The sequence below is a fragment of the Cryptomeria japonica genome, chromosome 8, assembly GCF_030272615.1.
Source record: "Cryptomeria japonica chromosome 8, Sugi_1.0, whole genome shotgun sequence".
Taxonomy (NCBI): Eukaryota; Viridiplantae; Streptophyta; class Pinopsida; order Cupressales; family Cupressaceae; genus Cryptomeria; species Cryptomeria japonica.
The window spans coordinates 204,098,620-204,117,626 of record NC_081412.1 but is presented as its reverse complement, the minus strand read 5'-3'; the positions used below and the strand labels follow the sequence as shown (position 1 = coordinate 204,117,626).

Below are 19,007 nucleotides of genomic sequence, written 5' to 3'. Positions count from 1 at the left end.
TCATAAGTGTTGCCATCAATGCCAAAAGGGGAAATTGTTGGCATTATACACTCAGATGAGAATGGTTGATGTTGTCATTGATGGCAACCAATTGGTAATAGGGTTCAAAGGTTCTACCAGCAACAGATTTCACCTACCGACACCGACAGTCACTACAAGGTTTATTAACACCGGCAGCATATTATACTGGCAGTCCAAGCCGACTTGGAAATAATATTGTTTATGTGAATTGTATTGTATTGTAATGTAATATTATATTTGTATAGCCAACACGATGTATTGTAAAGACTCATATATGTATGAGATCTTGTATGTCATTTGAAGTGTGTGAGAGTATGTATGTAGGTATGTATGTAAGCGGTATATGAGAGTGAATAATTGTATATTCATTTTGATGTATCTATCTTGAGAGAGAATAAGAGTAGAGAAGAGTGAAGCAAGGTTTTGGCAGAGGTATCAAACAGAGCTTAAATCGGTACTGAATCCAGCATTGTAGATGCTATTTTGAGCAGTACATTGTTATTGGATTTAACCATCCAATTGTGTAGTCAGTGTGACTCCATTTTTGTTGTTGAGCAGTGAGCTCTAGGTAGTTGGCCTTCCTGCATGTGAAGGCCCCTATTGTACTAAGTAATATTTATTCATATTGGCCAATGAGTAAATATTGTGGGTCACAAATCCCACCAAGGTTTTTCCCTTACTGGACTTCCTCGCCAACAATATCTATGTTATGGCGTACATCGATGCTTATTCTTTTGCTTCTCTTTACTACATTATTATTTGCTTACCAGTATATTTGTTTGAATTGTAAAGTTGCAAATAAGTTTAAATCTTTCATCTACCGGTCAGACACTGATTCACCCCCCCCCCCCTCTCAGTTTCTTTGGGACTAACCAAGTATCTAACAAAGTCAGGATTCTTGAATGGAATATTGGAAGAGGAAGTCTACATTGAACAACCAGATGGTTATGCTTTAACTATAGAAAAGGAAATGGTGTGCAAATTACATAAGGCATTATATAGATTGAAGCAAGCACCAAGAGCATGATATGAAATATTGTACTCACTTAGTGAAGATAGGTTTTCAAAGAACTAGTGAAGACACCAACATATATCTCAAGGCAGAAGGAGATAAGATACTGGTGAGGTATTTATGGATGATATCATTTTTGGAGAAAATGATGATATGTGTCATAGTTAAATAGGAGGACTACTATGACTCTAGCCCTTGGAAAGTCTTCCAAAGAGGAACAAACTTTATTTGATATTATGGATGACTAGCTACGTAGAGACCATTTTGTTTTTGTGGGTCGGTCCGGTCTATTTCTTTTTCCTTGTGCTTATTTTGCACTAGGCGGATGGTTCACGGGTACAACTTTTGTGACTTCGTGGTATACTCATGGATTGGCCAGTTCCTATTTGGAAGGTTGTGATTTTTTAACTACTGCAGTTTCTATGCCTGCTAATAGTTTAGCACATTCTTTGCTGCTGTTATGGGGTCCTGAAGCACAAGGAGATTTTACTCGTTGGTGTCAATTAGGTGGTCTATGGACTTTCGTTGCTCTTCATGGTGCTTTTGGTCTAATAGGCTTCAGGCTATGCCAATTTGAACTTGCTCAATCTATACAATTACGACCTTATAATGCAATTGTGTTCTATGCTCCAATTGCTATTTTTGTTTTCATATTCTTGATCTATCCATTAGGCCAGTCTGGTTGTTTTCTTGCGCCTAGTTTTGGCGTAGCAACTATTTTCTGATTTATCCTCTTTTTTCAAGGTTTACATAATTGGACCTTGAATCCATTTCATATGATGGGAGTTGTCAAAGTATTGGGTGCTACTCTTCTATGTGTTATTCACGGTGCTACCATGGAAAATACTTTATTTGAAGATGGTGATGGTGCAAATACATTCCATGCTTTTAACCCAACTCAAGCCAAAGAGACTTATTCTATGGTCACTGCGAACCATTTCTAGTCTCAAATTTTTGGGGTTGCTTTTTCCAATAAACGTTGGTTACATTTCTTCATGTTATTTGTGTCAGTGACCGGTTTATGGATGAGTGCCATTGGAGTAGTTGGCCTAGCTCTAAACTTACGTACTTATGATTTTGTTTCTCAAGAGATTCGTGCAGTGGAAGATCCTAAATTTGAAACTTTTTATACAAAAAATATTCTTTTGAACGAAGGTATTCATGCTTGGATGGCGGCTCAAGATCAGCCTCATGAAAACCTTATATTCCCTGAGGAGGTTCTACCCCATGGAAATGCTCTTTAATGGAACTCTAACTTTAGCTGGTCATGACCAAGAAACCACTGGTTTCGCTTGGTGGGCTGGTAATGCCTGACTTATTAATTTGTCAGGAAAATTACTTGGGGCTCATGTGGCTCATGTTGGATTAATTGTATTTTGGGCTAGAGCAATGAATCTATTTGAAGTGGCTCATTTTGTACCAGAAAAACCTATTTATGAACAAGGATTGATTTTACTTCCCCATCTAGCGACTCTAGGATGGGGAGTCGGTCCTGGTGGGGAAATCGTGGACACTTTTCCCTATTTTGTATATGGGGTACTTCACTTAATTTCTTTTGTAGTTTTAGACTTCGGTGGTATTTATCACGCATTAATTGGACCCAAAACTTTAGAAGAATCTTTTCCATTTTTTGGTTGTGTATGGAAAGATATCACTGGTAGGTGAGATAAAAAATTTCATAGGTTACAAATCCAAAATATGTAGGAAGGTATTTTCATCACACAGTCCAAATAAGTGAAAGAAGTGTTGAGAACTTTTGGAATAGGAGACTATAAACCAATTGGAACACCAATGGTTACAAGTTGTAAACTGTCTAAGGAAGATGATGATGGGTTAGTGCAGGATCAAGGGGGGCCAAAAAGTGACGATGTGAAAAAAATAGCCTTCCTCACTCGCCTAAAAACACCAAAATCCGTGTTGACTTTTTGCTTGGCCTGGGTGTCAGTACACCTTGGCCTGGTAATTACCTATACAAATCGGATATCCGGTTTTTATTTGTAATTTTAATTTAAAAAATATATTATATGTTACATATTATATAATATATAATATATTATTATATTATATTATATATAATGTAATAATATATTATATAATATACTATTACATTATATATATTATATAATACGTATTATATACAATATTATATTATATATTATTATATAATATAATATTATATTATATTATACATTATATAATATTATATTATATTATATTATATTACATATTATATAATATAATATTATATTATATTATATATTATATATATAATATAATACAATACGTATTATATAATATATTATTACATTATATATATTATATAATACGTATTATATAATATATTATATTATATATAATATAATATAATATTATATAATACCTATTATATAATATATTATTATATTACATTATATTATAATATAATAATATATTATATAATATTTTATTATATTATATTATAATAATATATTATATAATATTATATTATATTATATATAATATAATATTATATTATATTATATTATATATAATATAATATTATATTATATTATATTATATATTATATTATATTATATTATATTATATATTATATAATATAATATTATATTATATTGTAATATATTATATAATATAATATAATATAATATTGTATTATATTATATATTATAATATAATATAATATTGTATTATATTATATAATATATAATATAATACAATATTGTATTATATTATATATTATAATATATATAATATAATATTATATATATTATAATATATAATATAATACAATATTATATTATATTATATTATATTATATATAATATAATATAATATAATATATATAATATAATATAATATATATAATATAATATTGTATTATATATAATATATATAATATAATATTGTATTATATATAATATAATATAATATAATATAATATAATATTGTATTATATTATATAATATAATACAATACGTATTATATAATATAAAGATATATATTATAATACATATTATATAATATATTATTATATTATATTATATTATATTATATTATATTATATTATAATAATATATTATATAATACAATATTATATTATATTATATTATGTATTACAATATATAATATAATACAATATGTATTATATAATATAATAATATATTATATTATATATGTTATTTAAAAATAATTTAAGTATAGAAATCAGATATCCGATAAAATCGAATATCTGATTTTCTGAGACTTTTATATTTTGATAGTGATAGTCCCGTGAGTCATTTTTAACTCACAGGCCGCACAAATTCATCAAAATCTGATATCCGCTCCATCCGATATCCGGTGTTTTGATAAAAAAATTTTTGAAAAATAGATTTAGACATAAGAATTTTATCGTTTTGAATCATTTTCATTCATTTTTTGTATTTTTTGTTAATGTTTATTTGATTTTTCATTGAAAATATGGTTTTTTTCATGAAAACTAGGTTTTTTTAAATCAAATACCTAATCGTTTAAATTTGTTAACTAAATTTAACTGTTTACATTCAATTAGATTAAAAATGGGGGATAACAATGAAAACATTGACCAACCACAATTGCAACAATGAAACCCTCATTTGCCAAACCCCCCCTAATTCAAAATTTGAATTGCAGAAGTATATCGTAGGATTCCTTGTCTAAACCCATTGTTTGATCCTCTCATGTCGATCATAAAAAGTATGGAAACCATGATTGAGGAGCACGATGCCACCCTTTTGTGGCGAGATTCTATGAAGGAAAAATATGCAGATGGCTTGTCGTATAAGGATATCAAGGATCTTGAGATATCCAAAGTCGAAATCGCCTCATTGTTTGTCAATCCCCATACTAGTCAGCCCGTAGATCCCCAAAAAAAAACTTTCTATCAAATGGTGCACAAATGATGGGATTGTGAAAAACTTTTGGGATCATTGGTGGATGGTTTTCAACAAACCACCCAACAACAATCTTGATATCCCCTTCTATTTCATAAAAAAATTGTATTCTGAGTTTGTTTTACACAAACATGTGAACTACTTTGACATGCAACCTTTCGAGGGTGTAGGTTTAGGTATGCCCCAAAATAGACTTGGGGCAATCAGGGTAGTCTAGGGCCCATATGTCCCCCCTCCTCCTGTTGATCTCCCACCTGCAGTTTAGCATCTTGATATCATTTGTGAGGCGGCTTCACAGACCATATCGGCTATTCACTCTTTGAGTAGCCTTTTGGTTTCTTAGGCTACGTCAATAGCTCAGCCTACTCTTGATGGTAGCAGTGCATCAGGTGTCGGTGACATGTCATCCTCAACTCCACACATATGCATGCCCCATAATTATGTCATGTGTGCGCATGTATGCTTGGGTCTAGTTGGACAGCCCTTTGATCCTCCTGTGAATAGTGTAGATTATGAGGTGCATGAGATGCATGATGCACCAGATGTTATTACATAGACTAGAGGATACCCTGGGGAGTCCTCACATGCTAGAGGTGAGGAGGCACCGTCATCGTACATTGATGATGTATTGGTAAGATTTGTGTTTTCATAGTTCATGTTATATTTTAATTAAATATTTATAAATTAGATAATATTAAGTACTAATTTTTATTTACATGGTCTATTTAACAGTTGATGATCGAGGATGAGTTGAGATAGATTCAGGAGGGCACCTTGTTGGTCATTTCATTTGGCCTTGATAGCTTGATGGTACATATATTATTGCACCTAATCGTTTGTATTTTATTGAACATACATGCTCATCATTTATATTGGTATTAATTAGATTATGCATAATAACTTGCATGTATATCTTATTTTACTCTTGTAGGGCACAAGCAGCATGAGTGTGGGGTAGTGTGATTTAGGATCTGGTAGTGCAGTTGGAGACAAGGGAAAGATAATTGAATGAATAGTTTAAATAACATATAGTGATTATACATGTCTAGACATAGATTGATAGTTTCATATACTTGTTGTGTATATATACAGAGAATTCTTGGCTTCACATCCTTGATGACTACACCCAGTATACCTGAAGAAGAAGAAGAGATGCCTCGAGTAGATGTGTGTTTATTTTATTTTTTGATTAGTAGATATAATTTGTTATTATTAGTGACAATTATATACTAACTTGTATCAATGTCATGTTTCTGAAGATATGTAGTCTGTGTATGAAAATATTGAAAACATCCTCTACCAAAGAAATACATCAAGAGTCCTACAAAGCTAAAGAGAAAACGTGGAGATGAGGTAAACATGAATAGTTCAATTATAGTTCATTTTTATGTTAACTTTTCGAATGTGAATTATATAATATAACTAATTTTAATCATGGTTTGTTTTTCTTGTGCAGGATCCTTCAGAGCCGAGCAATGCGGCAAAGAGGATCAATTTTGATGATCCATCAGCAGCTTAGGATGTTATAGATAGTTTTGGGATGCTTACATGTCTAGTTGGCATGTATATTTTGTATATGGACATACATTTTGTTTCAATTGGCGTTTATGCCATATTTGTGTATGGACAGACATTTGTATTCATTTGACATTTTTATATATACAGAAGTTGATATTCGATCATATAAATTGTTGCTCATCTATTCCTAGTGTTATCATGGAAATCTTTAATCTTCATTCCAATAATTAACAATGTTTATTAATGGCTATTTAATGAACAATACAATTCATTTCATTTCATCGTAAGTGTTGTTTTTATAATGAACAATATAATTCATTTAATAAACATACAATACAATTCATTTAATGAACAATACAATTCATTTAATCAATAATACAATACAATTCATTCAATGAACAATTCAATTCATGAATAATACAATTCATTTAATGAATGATACCCTATGCATGCTCCTATTTTCCCCCCCACTCGATCGAACGCTTGGGGTCATACCCTACCAGCGTCATCCCTTGAGCACCCTAAGTGCTCAAAATTGTCAAACTTTGACAGGCCCTAACTCAGAATCCGTTGAACCTACGGGGCCACAAGAGGGGTCCCTACAAAAGGCTATCTCGGTTTTTCAAGTTGCCCTATGGTTTTATTTGGGCAACAATTTTTCGGTTGGCGAAACAATCGTCAATCTCACTCAATGGAATGTTGTCGCATGGCTGATTTCTCGTTCTACTCATCCGGATGATGAACCATCGGCTCTGACATGTCCAGTTAGGCATTATTACCCTACGCATGCTCCTATTTCCCCCCCCCCACTCGATCAAATGCTCAGGGTCATACCCTACCAGCGTCATCCCTTGAGCACCCTAAGTGCTCAAAATTGTCATACTTTGATGGGCCCTAACTCAAAATCTGTGGAAGCTACAAATGATCCATTTGAACCTATGAGGCCATAAGAGGGGTCCCTACAAAAGCCTATCTCGATTTTTCAAGTTTCCCTACGGTTTTATTAGGGCAGCAATTTTTCGGTTGGCAAAAAAATCATCAGTCTCACTCAATGGAATGTTGTCGCGTGGCCGATTTCTTGTTCTTCTTGTCATGATGACAAACCATCAGCTCCGACATGTCTAGTTACACATTATTACCCTATGCATGCTCCTATTTTCCCCCCCCACTCGATCAAATGCTCGGGGTCATACCCTACCGACGTCGTCCCTTGACTGCCCTAAGTGCTCAAAATTGTCAAACTTTGACAGGACCTAACTCAGAATCCGTGGTACTTGCAAATGATCCATTTGAACCTATGGGGCCATGAGAGGGGTCCCTAAAAAATTCCTATCTCAATTTTTCAATTTTCCCTACGGCTTTATTAGGGCAGCAATTTTTTGGTTGGCAAAAATATCTTCAGTCTCACTCAATGGAATGTTGTCACATGGCCAATTTCTCATTCTGCTCATTGCGATGACTAATCGTCGGCTCCAACATGTCTAGTTATGCATTATTTCCCTACACATGCTCCTATTTTCCCCCCCACTTGATCGAACACTCAGGGTCATACCCTATCGATGTCGTCCCTTGAGCGCCCTAAGTGCTCAAAATTGTCAAACTTTGACAAGCTCTAACTCAGAATCTGTGGTACCTGCGAATGATCCATTTGAACCTACGAGGCCATGAGAGGGGTCCCTACAAAATCCTATCTCAGTTTTTCAATTTTCCCTACGGTTTTATTAGGGCAGCAATTTTTCGGTTGGCGAAAAAATCATCAGTCTCACTCAATGGAATGTTGTCGCGTGGCTGATTTCTCGTTCTGCTCATCGTGATGATGAACCATCAGCTTGAACATGTCCAGTTAGGCATTATTTCCCTATTCATGCTCCTATTTTGCAACCACTTGATCAAACGCTCGGGGTCATACCCTACCGACGTTGTCCCTTGAGCGCCCTAAGTGCTCAAAATTGTCAAACTTTGACAGGCCCTAACTCAGAATCTGTGGCACCTGCGTATGATCCGTTTGAACCTACAAGGCCATGAGAGGGGTCCCTACAAAATCCTATCTTGGTTTTTCAAGTTACCCTACGGTTTTATTAGTGAAGCAATTTTTCGATTGGTGAAAAAATCGTTAGTCTCACTCAATGGAATGTTGTCGCGTGGCCGATTTCTCATTCTGCTCATCGCGATGAGGAACCATCGGCTCCAACATGTCCAGTTAGGCATTATTTCCCTATGCATGCTTCTATTTTTCCCCCCCACTCGATCAAACGCTTGGGGTCATACCCTACCGGTGTCGTCCCTTGAGCGCTAAAATTATATATAAACAAGCATTACACTATAGACACATAATGATCATGAATATTTCCATTTATTGTATACACATAATTACCATTACACTTGCATGTGACATCCATGAAGGGATATGCAAACATGATTTTTTTTTTCATGGACATTGTATATCATCAATATTTCCAAGCATTACATTGTAGACACATAATGATCATGAATATTTTCATGTATTATATACACATAATTTGCTCATGGACATTGTATATCATCATAATAAAGTTACATCAATTCACATCCATATACAAATACAACATCCCACTTCATCTACATCAGACATCCTCATGTCCTAAGAGAAAAGCTTGCGTACAACAATGCTTGTATATAAATGAAGACCAAAATAAGTAACCTTTTTATGCAGAATGAATGTGCTACAAGAAACAAATTATAACACTTAATAAAAATTAGTTTGGCAAATTATAAATAGATTATTTCAAACATTTTTAAGACGCACAAGATTGTATAATTACGAAACTTACCAGTTTCTCTGCAAAGTATACAAGCATAACTTTGAAGAAAGACGCATGTTGATTAAAGTCCTTCTCACTACATTTCTCTGCATGCTTGAAGACGATGGTAGATATGGTCATTTCTAAATAGCAATACATTCACTTGACTTAATGTTTATGCACAAAATTTTATCTCATTAATGCACAAAAAAATATGTACCATCACCAAGAGAGGGTCTTGTCATAGCAAATGATCTAGCATGAACTTGTATATCATAAAAAATCATAATGTGATGTACTATTGTATATCATCAATAAAGACTTGCATGAGCATAAAGGTTTGCGATAATTATATCATCAAAAATTGTCAGATAGTGTTCTCTAATAACAAAAAATTGCAAAGCTCATCAAATGCATGATAATAAGTCATGTTGCAAAAATACGTCCCTTCCAATTATATCGTGTACCCACTATGTGCATGCAAAAACCGTGTTGCCAAAAAAAAAACATTCATCAATAGACCTACATTTTGAACACATCCTTAATATACACGTAAAAAACTTGATCATTAAGGTTTAATGATCATTGTTCGAAATGAAATGCATGATAAAAAAAATAAGGCACCATTAAAGACCTACTACTCAAGTGTGCTTGAAGGGTCATCTCTTTGTTTAAGAGTATCTAGTATTCCTTCATGATCAACAGTAGTCATTGTCCATAGCTCTTTGGTCTTCAGTTTTGCTTGATGCTTCAACAACTTGACATTTGTAGCTATAATAAGGTGTGAATACATTATAATGGTTTTGTGTCTCTCATAGTCTTCAAATGCAGGTATGCCATTCTTTCTAATCATGTATGTTCGCAACCAAGTTCACACAACAACAACTGAACCTATAGGATATGTGAACCTGTCATCATCTGTCACTAGTTGTGTTATCTTTTGTTTTCCTTGTACACATCGTGCCAACAAATATTCTGATCTCTCTTCATTCCCTTGTTGTGCAACAACTGCAAAAACATGTCCTGGCTGTACAAGATCTGATAGACGATCATAATCAAGTGAACTTTCCATGTCATTGTTTGACAAGGATATTTTTTGAGATAAAGGAGTTAGATAGTGGGGAACCCACATATCAATTCATTCACTTGACTTGCACTGATCCCAATCACACCGAACACAACTCTAACAAAAACAAGCCAATGTTCGTGTCCAAATGGTCCATGTACTTGCATCTGAGCTGAGAAATGAATGCATTTTTGAAGAATCTTTAATTGTTTGACAATCCAATCTATCTCTCACTATTCCCTCCTTAACCAACCAAAAGAATCTACTCACTGCTGAATCAAGAGTACCTCCATGTGACAATGTTGAACTACACCAATCAACAATAGAACGTGCATCAGAGAAATTTGCACCTGAAATCCTGAATTGCTCCTTAACTAGAGCTATCTTCAAACATGCACCTGCTCCATCATGCTCTCCCTTCCCACGCCCTACCTCAAAAAAAAACCAAATATGAGGTTCATGTCTCTCCACATGCATTCTACCCAACCAATAAAACATACGAGCATTCTTGAATTGACCCATACAGTTATCTGACCATATTATATGACATAAAAGTTCATGGTACATTGAAAACTCCACATGGTACTTGCAACAATAGGTATTGTGAATCTTAAGAGGAACAAAATAAAATGGTTTCAAAGATTCAAAGGCCCTTTGTGATATTTGCAAAGTTGGATGTAATTCACAAAAAAAAATTTACAACATTGTTTCGCTTGATTCCAAGAAATGCTTGGGATGCGGTGTGTGGTCTCGGTTGCCAATTCTTAATTTCAAAACATCTTTTACATTGGGTGATACTCTAGAATTAGAGTGCCAAAATTGTTGAATCTCTTCCTTCACATTGTCAATCAAATTTCTATCAACACGTGGAAGCCTCCCACCAAATGCCCATGTATCTTGTTGAAGTGGATCGTCAAGTCTTTGTCTTCATGCAAGTGCTCTATCCAAAGTTTTACGGTTTATGTTAAAATCAACACAAGTTTGTCTCATTTGATGAGCCTTCCTCAATTGATGGCTTACCAAGGAGGTCGTAATCACTCTTCGAGCGGCTCTCTTATCTCTTTCTTTGGTATTCTTTCCAATAGCATTGAGAGCATCAAATAGATTTTTTGCAATAATAGAATTTATCTCCATGTTCTTGTTCATACAAATCTTCAATTTGTTTAGCATTGGTCTTATCTATATCATCTTTAGCAATTGAACAAAGAGTTGGCATTACTCGATCAATGTCTTATTTCTAAAATTTTGGTTGAAAAGTTGTGTAGCCCACAACCAAACAGTTCTTGTTGACCTCTTGCCTTCAAGATTCCCAATAATGTTCTCATCGATTCCAAATAACCATTTTGGGGTTCTTGAAGGTCTTGGATTTGGAATTTGTCTTTCATCCATGAGAGGGTCTTCATTTCTAAAGTAATTAGGTGTTACATTTGTTCACTTGGTTGAGCAATTCCACCTTCAATGTTAAAGTTTTCCACATTTTCACCTCCTATGTCAAAAATTTTCCACATGTTGAGCATTTTCATTATCACTTTTAACATTTTCAAAATTTTCAATATTTTCACTTTCAAAATCTACATTTTCATTTTCAATAACTTGTGGCACATTTTCAAATTCAATTTCCACTTCAATTGAATTAACATTAGCAATATTTAACATACCTTGTCTTCTCCTCCTATGACATTCTCTATCTCTTTCTCTGTACACTTCAATTTGGTCATTTGACAGTTTTCTTTTGTGTTTAGACTTCTGAGGACTACTACTCCCCATTTCCCTCCACACATGCTCCTTCATGATTGACAATGTAAGTTTTCACTTTAAGAATCTCTCAAAAGCACAATTTTGTCTCTAGCTATCTAAAAACCCATGATCCTCAACAGAAAATAGAATATATGCAGATTGTGGGCCATTGGAATCTACAGAATGGCCCACAAACCCTTTTTTTCTTTATTTTTTGTACAAAAATCAGATATATTTGATATCCGATTTTAGTACAAAAATTTGTGGTCCCAAAAAGAATTCCCGTTGCCGCCATTTATTTAGTAAACTACCACATTGCAGAAATTTGATATCCGATTATATTGGATATTGGATTAATCGGATATCGGATTTTATTAGTCATATTTTAGAGAGAGAGAGAGAGAGAGAAGGAGAGGAGAGAGGGAGAAAGAGAGAGGAGGAGAGGGAGAGAGGGAGAAAGAGAGAGAGAGAGAGAGAGAGAGAGAGAGAGGAGAGGGAGAGAGAGAGAGAGAGAGGAGAGAGAGAGAGGAGGAGAGGGAGGGAGAGAGAGAGAAGGAAGGAGAGGGAGAGATAGAGAGAGAGAGAGAGGTCATATGGTGTCGAGAGAGAGAGAGAGAGAGAGAGGTCGTATGGTGTCTTGGGACACCATAGGACCCCTTAAGACACTAAATCATGTCATTAGAGGTCATATGGTGTCCTAAGGGGTCATATGACCCCTATGGACCCTATATGACCCCTATGGACACCATATGACCCCTAATGACACCATATTGTGTTGCTTTGGGTCATATTGTGTCCTAAGACACCATATGACCCCTAATGACACCATAGGACCCCTTAGGACACCAAATTATGTCATTAGGGGTCATATTGTGTCTAATGGGGTCGTAGGACACAATATGACCCCTAACGACATGATTTGGTGTCTTAAGGGGTCCTATGGTGTCCATAGGGGTCATATGGTGTCCTATGAACCCTTATGACCTCTTAAGACACCATATGACCCCTAATGACACCATATTGGGTCGCTTTGGGTCATATTGTGTCCTAAGGGGTCCTATGGTGTCCCAAGACACCATATGACCCCTATGGACACCCTATGACCCCTAACGACACCATAGGACCCCTTAGGACACCAAATCATGTCATTAGGGGTCATATTGTGTCCTACAAACCCCTAAGACACAATATGACCCCTAACGACATGACTTGGTGTCTTAAGGGGTCCTATGGTCTTGTTAGGGGTCATAGGGTGTCCATAAGGGTCATATGGTGTCTTGGGACACCATAGGATCCCTTAGGACACCATATTATGTCCTATAGGGGTTATATGGGGTCATTAGGGGTAATATGGTGTCCATAGGGGTCATATGGTATCTTGGGACACCATAGGACCCCTTAGGACACCATATTGTGTCCTATAGGGGTCATATGGTGTCTTAGGACACCATAGGACCCCTTAAGACATCATATTGTGTTCGTTAGGGGTCATATGGGATTGTTAGGGGTCATATGGTGTCCTAAGAGGTCATAAGGGTTCATGGGACACCATTTGACCCCTATGGACACCCTATGACCCCTAATGACACCATAGGACCCCTTAAGACAGCAAATCATGTTTTTAGGGGTCATATTGTGTCCTATGGGGTCGTAGCACACAATATGACCCCTAACAACATGATTTGGTGTCTTAAGGGGTCCTATGGTGTCGTTAGGGGTCATAGGGTGTCCATAGGGGTCATATGGTGTCTTGGGACACCATAGGACCCCTTAGGACACAATATGACCCAAAGCGACCCAATATGGTGTCATTAGGGGTTGTATGGTGTCCTAAGAGGTCATATGGGTTCATGGGACACCATATGACCCCTATGGACACCCTATGACTCCTAATGACACCATAGGACCCCTTAAGACACCAAGTCATGTCATTAGGGGTCATATTGCGTCCTACGAGCCTATAAGACACAATATGACCCCTAACAACATGATTTGGTGTCTTAAGGGGTCATATGGTGTCGTTAGGGGTCATATGGTGTCTTGGGAAACCATAGGACCCCTTAGGACACAATATGACCCCTTAGGACACAATATGACCCAAAGCAACCCAATATGGTGTCATTAGGGGTCATATGGTGTCCTAAGAGGTCATAAGGGTTGATGGGACACCATATGACCCCGATGGACACCCTATGACCGCTAACAACACCATAGGAACCCTTAAGACACCAAATAATGTCATTATGGGTCATATTGTGTACTACGACCCCATAAGACACAATATGACCCCTAATCACATGGTTTGGTGTCTTAAGTTGTCCTATGGTGTTGTTAGGGGTCATATGGTGTCCATAGGGGTCATATGGTGTCTTGGGACACCATAGGACCCCTTAGGAAAGAATATGACCCCTTTTCCCTACAATATGACCTAGAGCGATCCAATATGGTGTCATTAGGGGTCATATGGTGTCCTAAGAGGTCATAAGGGTTCATGGAACACCATATGACCCCTTAAGACACCATATGACCCCTAATGACATGATTTGGTGTCTTAAGGGGTCCTACGATGTCCCAAGACACAATATGACCCCTAACGACACCATAGGACCCCTCTCTCTCTCTCTCTCTCTCTCTCTCTCTCTCTCTCTCTCTCTCTTTCTCCCTCTATCCCTCTCCTCCCTCTCCCTCTCTTCCTCTCCCTCTCTCTCTCTCTTTCTCCATCTCTCTCCCTCTCTCTCTCTCTCCCTCTCTCTCCCTCTCTCTCTCTTTCTCCCTCTCCCTCTCTCTCTCTCTCTCTCTCCTCCTCTCTCTCTCTCCCTCTCTCCCTCTCCTTCTCTCTCTCTCTCTAAAATATGACTAATAAAATCTGATATCCGATTTAATCGGATATCGGATTTCTACCACATGGTAGTTTACCTAATAAATGGCGGCAATGGGAAGTTTTTTGGGGACAACACATTTTTGTACTAAAATTGGATATCGAATAAAATCCAATATCTGATTTTATCCAATATCCGATTTTTGTAGTCAAATTTTCAAATTTCAAATTTCGGCTCGAGAATGCTTTGGTATTTGGCTTGGAAGTGAGAAGCCTAGAAAGTCAACTGAAAAAATGTGTTTTTCAGTATTCCTTGATTTTCCAGACTTTACACTGGTGGCTGACGACTTTTTTTGTAACCAAAATTTGTAAAACAAAAAGGGTTTTTTAAGGATGTTCCTAACTTTCCAACAATATAAAGTTTCTCTTATTTTGACTTTAATAAATAATTATTATTTATTTTGTAATTGAATTCTGACAATAGTCCTGATTGATATACTAATTGAAAAACACTCATAACTTTCAAACGGTATAACATTTTTTGAAACTGAAACATGAATCACATCCTATGCTTCATCTACTATAGGGAAAAATTTAAAAAAATTAAATTTCATAAGGTTTTGACCAAGTTAAGGTGGTCAAACGTAGGATTTTCTGAATTTCTGAAAAGCTAAAGTAAATAATTCATAAATAATTATTTAGTTTATAAACAATTAAAAAAAAATATGTGTCACATCCGGACATGAGTCTAATACTTATATTATAAATATTATAAAAAATAATTAAGATTTGATTGTGATTAGGGTGGTCAGACATATGTCTACTTATTTTTTTCCTGAAATTTTAGTACCACTGCATTGAAATTTGAAATTTTCATCAAATAGGATTTTTTTTCCAAAAAAACAACTAGTAGCTTAGAAACTACATTAACTTTTCTATATATTCTCTTGTTACATATTTTAAAAATAATGTTCACAACTTATTGAAATTTTCATGTCAAGTTGCATAACTCTGATTTTCTGAAATTTCATTGCCACTTAAGGGCTTGTTTTGGCACACCATGATCCTGCACATACCCTTATGCATCAGTCGATGACAAGGAGTATAGGTCCATGATAGATAAACTACATTATGCTTTCCACAACATAACAAACATTTCTCATGTAGTAGGACTGGTTTCAAGATTTCAGAAAAGTTTAAAGGAGACACACATGGTTGCAACCAAAAGAATTTTCAGATACCTGAAATGCACGATTGATTATGGATTATGGTATCCATATGCAGGAGACTTTGATTTGAAAGTCTATACAGATGCAAACTGGGTAGGCAATGTTGATGATAGGAAGAGTACAACTGGAGGAGCATTTTTTCTTAGAGGTAGACTAGTGTCTTGGAGCAGCAAGAAATGGAGTTGTATCTCTCAATCTACAACAAAAGCTGAATATGTTGTAGCTTATATGAATTGTACCTAGGCAATCTAGATGAAACACATTTTAGAAGGTTTCAATTTGAAAATATCAGAACCTATAAGAATTTTTTGTGATAACATAGGTGCTATAAACATTTCTAAGAACCCGATGTTGCATGCTAGGACAAAACATATTGAGCTAAAGTATCATTTCCTGAGAGAGAATGTGCAAAATAAAGATGTGTCACTAGAGCATGTATCTACTAAAGAACAAATAGAAAATATATTTACTAAAGCTCTACCTAAGGCTACATTTGAGTATCCTAGAGGTAAGTTAGGAGTTGTACCCCTGCATGACATATAGTTGGAATCTACAGATTGGTGTATAGTGGAGATACTCCATAGGAGGAGCAACTAGTTGCAGATCAGTGAAGCATGGAATGATTTACCTTCACTTTGGCATTGTTGTCAAAGGGGGAGAAGAAATGTATATGATTGATAGCCAATTTCCAACTAAAGACATAAAGATACAGTTGAAGGAGAGTATATGGAAAAATGTAAACCAAGATTCCTATACCTATGTATATGCTTTACTCTTAATCATCACAATCAATGGGTATTGATATTTGTATTGCCATCAATGTCAAAGGGGGAGATCATTGGCATTGCATAAATATTGCATTGATGAAATATAGTGTTGTCATTGATATCAATAGTAAGCGGTAACGAAGTTGTATAGCAACTGGTAATGATGCAGTAAAGCAACCAATAGTAAAGAAGTGTAGGAAATCGGTTTTATTATTGAAGTAGAGAGATCAACCAGTAAGCATAACTTGTTGATAAGCAGAACCCTAACTGATGGAGCTCAGAGAATCGGTTGTGATGATCTATGACCGAATGGTGATTGGAGATGAAGATGCCACATATGCATGTTACACATGATGAGTTTCAAAGTGGATTTGGTGCATGAAGATAACCGTTTATCTTGGGAATGATCAAATGCAAAGGATGAAGTAAAGAATGTGTGATTGGGTATAGGATCCAATGTGCGATGATCCAGAAGTGGTTGAAGTTGTCTAGAACAATGTGTAGCTAATTACTATGTAATATAATGGTCAAGGTTGAACCGATATATTTGTAATCTCTATGAGATTTGTAGGTTTTGTGTTGTGTTACCGACCTATTTTATTTTCTTATAAGGTCGATGATTTGTTTCAATATTGTGCTGGAAAATTTGGTTAAGTGTGATTGCTGCTGAACCAGAAGGAGTGTTTGTAGAATGTTGTGAAGGCAAATAGGAGCAGAAAAGGATCCGATCAAACAAGGAAGTGCTATTTACAGATCAGCAAAGAACTTGTTGTTCTCTAGCCATTACAATAGTTAAATCCCTTAATTGAGTAAGCTTTAATAGGCCTCATGTTGAAATCCTCTAACGAGGTGATCCATTAGCTTGGATTTAAAATCCTTCACCGAGGTTACCTTTAACAGGGTATTTCCTCTAATAGGGTATTGTAGTCAATCCCTTAACTAGGTGGTCCTTAACTGGATCTGTTCTTAACAGGATATTATTGTATAAGCTTCTCATAAGGCTTGGCTCCTAACAAGGTGAACTTCAGAAGAGTTCAAAATACTTGTGGGTATTCATCCCCACCGTGGTTTTTCCCATTTGGGTTTCCATGTGAAAAATTATTGAGTCAAGTGGTGAATGATTTTGTGGATATGTTTTTTATATGGTTGATATGAATGACTAGTAAATCCACTTAGATATGTTTAGATGATCGGAAATGATCTAAAATGAGCTATTATTGATATTAGTGAAGTGGTTTAATGTATTGGTTAAATGGTATTTGATTTTCAGATTTGTTGGATTGTATCATTGATGTTTTGGTCAACTGGTAAAGTTTGACAGTGTAGTTGCAATTTTGGATACAATGACTAAACCAATTAGTTTAGTGATTGGATTCTAAGTTGAAAGTTTGTTTGGTGAAAGTTTAGTTTATTTTCTATCTACTGATTCACCCCCCCTCTCAATAGTTGACTGGATCCTTATAGCTTCATCATATTATCAATCAAGATCAGTAAAAGTACTCAAAGTTAAATCATCATCTCTAGGATACCACAAACCAAAATCAACTGTCCCTTTCAAATATCTAAAAATTCTCTTCACAACAACAACATGAGATTCCTTAGGATAATCTTGAAATCTAGCAACAAGACACACAACATAATATATGGTCTATTCTATGTCAAATATAGCAAACCACCAATCATAGATCTGTATCTAGTTTGATTTGCTTTCGGAGAATCATCATCCTTTGTTAACTTACATCTGGTCACCATAGGTGTACCAATAGGCTTTTCATCATCTAAACCAAACTTGTTCAACATTTCCTTCACATACTTATATTTAGATATAAAGATACCTTTATCCAACTGAGTAATATGCAATCCCAAAAATAATTTCATCTCACCTATCATAGATATCTTAAACTCATTTTGCATATCATCAGCAAACTTCTTGCACAAACCATCATTTCCACCAAAAATAATATCATCAACAAAAACTTTAACAATTAAGTTGTTATCATTATCAACCTTGAAGTACAGATTACTGTCAGTAGTACCTTCAATCACCTACAATTTCTCATTGGAGTGTGCATTTTCCAATAGCTTCTTCATTCTTAGGCTTTTCTGGAGCAATTTAAACTTGGTTTTGGGTCTGCACATGCTTTCCTT

At 35.3% G+C, this 19,007-nt stretch overlaps 1 pseudogene; it reads left to right on the top strand.

The window, feature by feature from the left end:
* The first annotated feature begins 1,203 nt into the window (after positions 1-1,203).
* On the top strand, positions 1,204-2,277 carry LOC131857971 (photosystem II D2 protein-like; annotated as a pseudogene).
* Positions 2,278-19,007: the final 16,730 nt, after the last annotated feature.